The sequence below is a fragment of the Struthio camelus genome, chromosome 4, assembly GCF_040807025.1.
Source record: "Struthio camelus isolate bStrCam1 chromosome 4, bStrCam1.hap1, whole genome shotgun sequence".
In the NCBI taxonomy this organism is placed as follows: domain Eukaryota; kingdom Metazoa; phylum Chordata; class Aves; order Struthioniformes; family Struthionidae; genus Struthio; species Struthio camelus.
The window spans coordinates 53,972,767-53,981,417 of NC_090945.1; the positions used below are offsets into that span (position 1 = coordinate 53,972,767).

General features: G+C 42.4%; 1 protein-coding gene across 4 annotated transcripts in view; it reads right to left on the reverse strand.

Annotated features, from left to right (window-relative positions):
- SLC7A2 (solute carrier family 7 member 2) overlaps positions 1 to 6,089 on the reverse strand; it is a 58,321-nt gene extending 52,232 nt beyond the window's left edge. For 2 of the 4 annotated variants that reach the window (XM_068942771.1, XM_068942773.1), the window contains exon 1: positions 5,943 to 6,078. The gene's annotated coding sequence lies outside the window, so the exon portion shown is untranslated. Of the gene's footprint in view, positions 1 to 5,942 lie in introns of all 4 variants that reach the window. The other 2 variants (XM_068942769.1, XM_068942775.1) reach the window with 2 other exon arrangements.
- Positions 6,090 to 8,651: the final 2,562 nt, after the last annotated feature.

Below are 8,651 nucleotides of genomic sequence, written 5' to 3' on the forward strand. Positions count from 1 at the left end.
CTCAGTTCAGTCTCAACTGATAAATTATTCCTAGCTAATTCCCTGCAGAAGATCTGGGAGGAAAGCTCATTTACTTGGATTTTGTCAAGGTAAGACCTTTCTACAGCAGATAATCCACTGTTCTCCTAAATTCTAATAACCAATACAACAGGGCAAATAGAATTAGGTATCATCCCTTGCTGGCATTACATCTGACAAGATCATTGTCTGATATAAGGTAATGTAGTGAGAACAGCCATGCAAGACTTACAAAAACTGATGTTACCATCACAAATAAAGAGGCAAAACCAGCTTGCTATTAGTGATAAAGGGGACTATGGCATAACATCCAAACACAAACATTGACTCTGCCCATCCTGATTCCATATCAGAAACAGCAACTGTCATGTGTGCACTCTACTGCATTTTTGATGAGCTGTCATGCAGAATTGAAGGTACCAAACATCATAACATTTCTCTGTCAACTGCACAGAGGTCTTTCCTGGTCAACTACTAGGTGTGGTAGGAAAGGATGGTTGAAAAAGTGAGATGGAAGAACTGGGGTCTGTGGACAATAAGGATGATAATATGTGATGGTTTATATATGACTGTTTCCTTCATTTTTTTCCTGTTTGGCTTGTGCAGTTCTATTTGTCAGATGTGTGCACATGCTCAGACACACTAGTAAGAGAGTTTACCTCTCCAAAAAAAGTTTTGGAGAAGTCAGATAAAATGTTTCAGAATTTTTCATAATTTTTCATAATGCAGTAGATTCTTATGTATACTAGTTTTAGACAAGACGATGTTGCTTCTTGGAGCTATAACCCAAAACAAACTATCCACCTGTTATCAGAACTACAGTGTCTTTTCCATTGCTATTCCACACCATACAAAATGTGAGCTTATCGCTGTCTGGGCTACACTTTGAGAGGTTAGGTCTTCCTTCAAGTTTCTATTAATTTTATGATATCCGAATGGTATACTTTAGACTTAAAGGCAGAGGCCCTTACAACTAACGATACTAACGTTCTACTCTAGTTTGTTGCTAAATTCTTTGTAACCTATTATGGGTATATACATACATGTATGTATAGGAAGTTTTGCAGTCTAGAACTGCAGATTTGCAGTCTAGTTTGCAGTCTAGTTTTGCAGATTCCCACAGTAAATGAAAAATAAATGACAATATTTTATACCTGGTACTGTAGTAGCATCTCTCCTCAAGTTACATTCAGTAAGCACAGACCCAACACCAATCACTAGACTATTGACTTTTTAGACTCTCAGAAACTGCCCACCCTCATTACTGTTGAGGTTCATGGTCAAGTGAGATTGATAGAACTACGGGATATCTGTGTACAAAACTGCTGCAGATGATGTCTCCACATTAAGACATCTGCAACAGTCATCTTGCAAGTAGAATGCTTTATTTATTTATTTATTTAATGGTGCGTTTCTTCTCCAGCTCTCTAGAACAAGAAGCCTTGATCCAACTGCTCATGCTGTGGTAAAGCACATGACAACACATTTTCCCTTCACTATCTTACATTCCAAGTTCTCTCATGCTGCACATAAGCACGAACTTGTCAAGGCAATACAAACATCCAGTGCTTTTCTAAATGATTTTCTCCTTGGCATATGTCCACTCAGATGAATTACCATGTTGGGATCAGACAAGGTAATATTGCAGATCTTGGATGACTATCAGCAGTGACTAAACTTCAGAATCCCAGAAGCCACTTTTACCAGTAACCTTTACAACTCTCACTGGAGCTGTAGTGGCAGATCACTTACATGAATGCTTTTCCCAGCAGAGAAGACTACATATTTGTCATTTTCTGAAAACTCAACCATTTCCTTCTAATAGTCCTGTCCTTTGATTCACCAAAACTGAATTGTTTAGCTACTAATTAGTTCAAAAAATCAGTGGAATGAAGACGTTTCTTAGCCGCCCACAAGTGGGTGATGCACAGAAGGTTGAAGGACTGGCAAGACTAAGGATCAGAATGGTATGTAACATTAAAGGACCCCCACATGTGATCAAGGTGACATGACAATTGTAAAAGGGTCATGAAGGTGGGTACTTTCAGATACATGAAAAATTTCAGATACATGACTCCAACTATTTACTTTTTAATAATTCTAGAATCATATAAAATGATTTTAATGTCTTATTATGTGAAAAGCTAATGTGAATACATGAAGTTCTGCTCTAAAGTCACAAATATGTGTAAAAAAGGCACTGAAAACTGTCTTCTACATATTTGGCTATATAGTACTGACAGATCACTACCTGCTTAGCATGTGCCAGAATGAAGGTGATCTCATAATGTTCAACGTTTTAGAAAGACAGGAAGAAAAATTTAGGACAAAGGGTTGAGAGACTGAACAACTCCTTCCACCTTCCTTGTGCATGTCACCTCTGGAGCACTTTCTCATCTGTGTATATGTACCATTCCCTGAGTCTGATCACGGACTGTCTGTCAACACCTGCTGCTCTTGCAGAAAGAGGGAAAAAGAAAGGGCCACTAATTATTACGGAAGTCAAAATTACCATGCCATCAACAATTACTATTGCTACTGTTTTGCTTCCCTTTTCCCGGCTCCATTCTGATATTTAATTTCCATTGGCTTCTCTCTGTGTAAGTCTGAAGTTGATAAAACATTTTCAACATGTTTTCAAAACATTTTCATTGATGAAAAACCTGGAGAAAGAAGGAAAAAGAAGAAATGGCAGAAAACTGATTGTTCCAGTATCAAAAAGGAACATTAAGTCCAAGATAGAACTGGTAGCTAAAACAATGCACTCTGTTTTTTAAGTTAATGCCCTAACATTACCTATCTAAAAGCAAGATTCTCTAAAGGATTCTACCCAGAGGTATATTACCCTACAAGTAGGGGAGAATTCTGGTTAAAAACAGGACAGCAAGCAAACCAGGAAAGGACGCCATGCTGTTTTTTGTCAGAACGATACCTGTACCATGACAGATAGATGTCAGAACCTATACCTACAGAACCAATATGGGTGAGGATGAGGAAAAGCTATATGAACAGAGCTGAGAAAACTTTATGATCTTACAATCTCTATGACAATTGAGAGAATGAGATTTGGCTTAGGCTCTTTTTTGTCTGCAGTCTTTCCCCTTCACTATTCTCTCTCTTAAACATAAACTCTACTGCAAAAAGAACGAAAATCTGCCAAGGTACAAAAGAGGGAATTAAATCCTCACTGTACCTTTCAATACATTTCATTCTGTAATGAATGCATGCCACAACTTTTCTTGGTTACTTTTCAGTGAATGTTAGCTGAAAGGTAGAAGCAATGTGCATTTTATAGCAAGCTAAAGGCCACATTGACTTAAGTAGATCTGCAGTTTTTTCCACAGTTACAAAGTTAATCTCTGTCCCATTCTGGTCCCTACAAGAAGTATACTCCTAAAATCATTAGGTTTCATGTCTTTTGACTTAAGATATATTTTTTTTGTAATTCTCTTCTCCCAGGGGAGTTCTACACTACTGGATCCTTGTGGCCAATATGCTTAGGCAGGAGTTCCGCCTGGTTTTAGACATTGTAACAGCCATCTGCAACCAGAAAATTACAAACAGATGACTTCTTTTTCAAAATATACTGTTGTTGCTAAAACATTCAGAAAACAAAAAGTAAGTTTTCAAAAAGATTTTTTATTTGTTTTTCTCCTTTTATCTTACCTGTTTGCTCATGCTCACCACCACTTAACTTATTACGCCAATATACTTGTAAGCAAACATCCCCATAATACAGCTAATAGATGGCACCAATAACTTTGCATTCACTATTACCCTTACCCTTAAGTATCTTGTTAACTAGAACCTTACGCTGAGCAAAAATGTTAAAATTATATGCAGATAAGTTGAAAATATATGTAAATTATATGAATTTATTAAGAAATTCGAAAGTGGTTTTGATTTAAGCGAAAAGTGGGTACTAAGCCAGAAGCAACTACATTTTTACGCATTTTATCAAGCACATTTTTGCTGAGGTCAAGAATCTTGGTCAGACCATTTATGCACATTCTAGCCAACATACTGAGCTTCAGGATCAAAACTTCATTGCATTAAAACCTCACAGACCGCCAGTCTTCATTCAAGTCTGAAGAAGCACAGGTTGTATTTCAACAGCATTAGTTAGACAACAGATTACTTCAGGTAATCTTCATCATAACACATAGTAAAAGACTAAAAACATATGTCATTCATCTAAAGAAGTCATTGCACTTTTCAAAACATATCATCATGGCTTCTTATGTCTCTACTGTTTTGTTTTATTCCTGTCCTAATTTGCATGTTAGAACCCAGCAGGGTTCACAAGAATAGTATGGGGACTGGGGTAGAGTTAAATGCAATCAACTGCAGCAATGGATTTCTGCTTACAAGTAGAATGAGCACCATGCCTCTTTTTGTTTGACAATATAGTACATCACAGGTGTCAATGAAAACAAGTTTAGTTTTTGTATAGGCCTTATACCTGTTTTTACTGTCAGTCTTAGTGTTATTTCATGCCATTAGGTAACACAAACCAGAGCTCAAAACATTTTCCACACTGTGCAATCCAAATTCTAATCCAAGTTCTCCAAGAGCCACTGTGTACTGAATCTGCACAGTGTCTACATGAACTTTTCATAGAATTTGTTTTGTCTTTCAAGGATAAACAAATTATCATCAGCCTGTTTCAATATATACAAGGTCTACATGCCATGATCCCTTGTCTTACATTCCACATCTCTGAAGCGCTTGAATGCCTCCCAGTGCATTTGTTTAACACTTATAAAGGGAACTGGGTGTGAAAGCTTTTAAAATAAATACATAATATGCATTAATGTACTTGAAACAGTGTTGCAGTTAGCCCAAGCCCTTTGGTCTCAGAGGAGTTCATTTCACAGCCTTGGACTAAACTTTAGGAAATTTCTATCTCCTTCACAAGTCAGTTTTATTACTTTGGGAGAAATGATGTGTTAAGCACCTGCATAACAATCAGCAGAAACTACATTCACTGTCAAAATAAAGTGGTGTGATATTTCCCCCCCCCCCCCCGTACCAATTTAGTTTAACACAGATGCAAGACTTGCCTCAGGACTGTAAGACTCTACTGTAAAAGCAGTATCATAAATCTCAAGTGATAACCAATATTTTAAAATAAAGAAATCTGTTCTGCTGCTTCAGAGAACTTTAAAGATTATTTTATTAGACTGGCTTTCTCCAGCTGCCAGTAGCATTACACACTGGATGACATACACCTCAAACACATTTCTATATTTAAACATGCAAAGTTGGCAGAAGGCAAGAATCTTGTCTTCCCTAAACTTGCTTTACAGCAGCAAGGGACCGGCACCCACTGCATGCTCTCCACTGGAGTATGATTTTCCCAGCTTCTTAAAATGCACTGAAGATTTGAGGTCGCACTGTGATGGCACGTTTTAATTCAGTAAAACCTCTACGGACAGTGCCTGCAGGTAGTCACCGCTTGAGCTAGCCGGCTGGGAACCCTGGGAGGGCACTGTCACCCATCCACGCCTCCAAACCTTCTCAGCAGCAGCCAACGCCGCCCCAGGAACAGCCAACAACCAGCAGGTCTCCCATCATCACCGGCCTCCGGCTGCGCCTCTCCCTCGGCGCCGTGTGCCCGGCCCGAGCCCCCCCCGGCCCTCAGAGACAGGCGCGGCAAGGGCCGCCCGCGCCCCGGCGCGGAGGGACGGCAGCCCGGGCTGACGCCCGGTAGCCCGTCGCAGCGCGCTGCGAGGCGTGGAGCTCCTCCGCTCCGCACCGCACCGCACCGCTCCGCGCCGCGCCGCGCCGCCACGTCCCGGCCGGGCGAGAGGCCGCCGAATGGCGCTGCCCCCCCCCCCCGCCCGCCGGCCACGAGGAGCCCCCGGCGCCGCCCTGCGCCCCTCGCCCACCCGCTCCCCAGGCGGGAGAAGGGCGCCACTTACGGGGCCCGGGCACACGGCTCCCGGCGGCGGCGGCGGCGGGCAGGGCGGGCGGTGCGGCGGCGGCGCCGGTGCTGTCTCTCAGCGGCGAGAGCCGGGGCGCTCCTGCTCGCACGCAGCCCCCATGCCCGGCCTTCCCACACGTGCGGGGCCGGCTCACCCCACCCCACCCCGCCCCGCCGACCCCCTCCCCGCCCTCCCCGCCTCTCTCAGCGCGGCAGGGCCGGGCCGGGCCGGGCCTTGTCTTGTCTCGCCGGCGTTTCCCGCCCTGCCTGGCCGGCCGCGCCGCGGGCAGGCCGGGCTGGTCCAGGCCCCGCGCCACAGGCCCCGGCGGCCGCCTCGCGCCCACCTCGCCGGCCCCGCTAACGGTCGCGGAGCGACCGTTACGCACCGGCTCGCGGCCCTCTGCAGTTCGCTTAGCCGTAACGCCCGCCAGGGTTTTTCTGACCCGGTTTTGCCCTGAAACGCTGCTCGCAGCAGGCTGAGACACCGTGCAGCCGCACAGTTTTAACGAGCCGCCGTTTTCCCCCCCCCCCCACCCCCGCCCCGAGGTTACCTGCCTTCAGACTGCTTCCTAGCCTACAAACTTTTACAGCTTGTGCCAGATGTTTAACGAGACAGGTTTCAGGCGTGTTTTATGGGAGGGACACCGCCCCCAGTGCAGCTCCACGGGGGATTTTGTGGCTCAGATCCAAGGAGCGGTGGGAAGCAGAGGAAAGCCATGGCAGCGGCCTTGACAGACAGCACCTCAGAAGTTGCTTTGGAGGTACACCACAGGCAAAACTTGCCCGAGAGTCGGCAGCGAAACACGCCGCCCAGGATGTAGGACCGCCTGTCACATGTATGGCACTTGTCCTTTTCATTCCGGTGTTGTCAATCGGCCTAATAAAGTATATTGCTGCTTCCCACATGCCTTGTCTTTCTTACAGGAGTTGCAGGGCACTCGGCAGCTCTGTCCGTCTGCAGGTTGGAGAGGTGTTGTGCCTCCCTCTCCTTCAGCCCACATAATTCAGATCTTTCCCTGTGTCCAGATGTCTAAAAAGCACATTTCAAGACTAAGAGTAGTCTTAGTAAGGCTAAGAATGGCTAATACTGAGAATAACTAGCATTAAGAATAGCTGGAATAAATCTTACAATCATCATCTCTTTCTTCCTGTGTGCGTCTTAACATAAAACCTTTCCTCTCAGTACTATAATCTAAAATATGTCAAATTGTTGGGAATACCCTGAAAAATTTTTGTCTGTGCACCTGCTCATCTCTTTTTTTTTGAGTGTGATATTCTGCCACCATATGTGACATATAAGTGTGCGTATATATGTACATACCTATATTTTTATGTATATACACATCCCTACTTTATTCTTAAAGAAAACAGAAGTTGTTCTGTGAACAGCAGAACTAATGATACAACTGGCTAGTGCAGAAATTACAATAGATACATGAATTTTTAAAGGTGGGGGTTTTTTTTGTTTATCCACCTCAGTTTAGATTACACGATGTTGTCTTATTATTCTCTTTGTTATGTTCTACAAAATGCAGTAGAACAAATTAATCAGATTAGCTCAGAAGAAGCAAGACATCCAAATGCAAACATAGATGAATATAGACATTGACAGTGTTTCCAGTCCATGCTGTTTCAAAATTATTTATCTGGAAGTGAGTAGCATTTTAGTCCAGCAGAAAAATTAACTGGAAAAAGTGCTGTGAGAAGCAGAATGATAGAGGCCACTGTTTCTGCATAGAAGCTATTGGAGGTAGCAGTTCTATGTTAACATTTCAAAAGGAAATGTGGTGTAAATTGGTGCAATCCCAAAGGAAGTCAATGAGATTTATCTTTCTTAAACCAGGGCTGAATTTAGACTACTCAAAAAAGAGAAGTGTTGAAAAGAGAAGGCACTTTATACTTCAAAATTGAAATTTCTATAAGAGAATAATAATCTGATAATTTATAGTTACCAAGAATGAAAATATGAACAATCATGCAGAAGGTGGTTAGTATTGTAAAAATACCAGAAAAAATAATCATATGGGAACATCCAAGCAGGACTGTCAAAAATTCTTAGATTTTAGAAAAGTGGGAGCTGTACAGTTGCCTCAAAAGACTATGAAAGTATTAAGAATGCAATGAAAAAGCAAGGCAAGCAGAGGTACCCTGAGCATTAAGTAGTAGCTGAATGAAAGGCAGGAGATGAACGTATTCATGTTTGTAGAAAGGAGGCATACCTCTTTTAGTGCAGAAGACCATAAGTAGTAGACAAAACACACGAAACACGTTCAATACACTCTACTGCCGTTTTAAGGTAGAAAAGTCCTTTCCATTTCCACAGGCTTAAAAGTCTGCACTGTCTTTGTGTTTTTATGTGACACCTTTAGATTTAACTCTTTTGTTCTGATCACAACTTTCAGACAAATTTTGTTTCATTTATATGATAATCCAATCTTGTGCCATGAGTGTGTCACAGATGACTAATATTTCACCTGCTGATAATAAAGTCTTCTATAAATTTGCCTTCATCAGGTCTTAAAATTTACTCAGAAAATAATGGCAATAGACCAGTGATCACACATTACCAAGTCAGCTATCCTCTGTTCAAACCAGCTACTTAAATTGCATTTTACAAAAAATAAAGTTAACTTATTTCCATAAAGATTTTATATCAATCCTACAATGCTTCTACCAACTCCGCATCCATACGATTCCCTGAAGAGGC